This window comes from Suncus etruscus, chromosome 9 (genome assembly GCF_024139225.1).
Source record: "Suncus etruscus isolate mSunEtr1 chromosome 9, mSunEtr1.pri.cur, whole genome shotgun sequence".
NCBI classification, from domain to species: Eukaryota; Metazoa; Chordata; class Mammalia; order Eulipotyphla; family Soricidae; genus Suncus; species Suncus etruscus.
The window spans coordinates 35,448,507-35,449,468 of NC_064856.1; positions in this window are offsets into that span (position 1 = coordinate 35,448,507).

A 962-nucleotide genomic window follows, 5' to 3' on the forward strand; every position below is an offset into this window, starting at 1 on the left:
TGAATAAACTTAAGAAATGATGGGGCCGGGCGGTGGCACTAAAGGTAAGGTGCCTGCCTTGCCTGCGCTAGCCTTGGACGGACCGTGGTTCGATCCCCCGGCGTCCCATATGGTCCCCCAAGCCAGGAGCGACTTCTGAGCGCATAGCCAGGAGTAACCCCTGAGCGTCACCGGGTGTGGCCCAAAAACCAAAAAAAAAAAAAAAAAAAAAAGAAATGAATGAAAACATGAATATTTTGGTAAAAATTGTTCCTGTAGAGTTGTAAGATAGTTATTAATGAAGGATATATTTTATTTTCTTGTATTAGAATCTTTTTAAAATTAAAATATTTTATTGCAAATTATAATATAAAACAAAAATTAAACAATATATTCAGTAGGTCATAAAGTTTGCAAGAAATAATTTTAGAATGCTATAAAAATAAAGTGATTTTTAGCTTTGACTAAGGACATTGGCTGACATTTTACTTCCAACATGTTACATTCTGTTTTTATATTTTTAAAAAATGGCAAAAATTCAGAAAATGAATAACAAAGCTGCTCTTATTGACTCCAGATATGTCTTTCTTCTTTGGATTTCAGTCAAATATTAAATATAAGTTTAGTTTACTTTTATATTTCTAATTTTCAGAAGTGAAAATAATTCCATTTACATAATTAGAAATAAATTTTCAATTTCCAAACTGCCATGGTTTTCAACATGCATAATATTCCATTGTGTATATGTACCACATATACACAGTGAAATAAGTCAGAGAGAGAGAGAAATGCAGAATGGTCTCACTCATCTGTGGGTTTTAAGACAAATGAAAGACATTCTTCCCAGACTTATTTTAACATGGTGGTTTTCAAAGTTGTTCATAACACAGTTATTTTGTGCATTCAATGTACGTTTTAACACTAGTCTCATCATTAATATGATCTTTCATCCACTCATCCCCAGTTTTCCACTCCCTCATGCT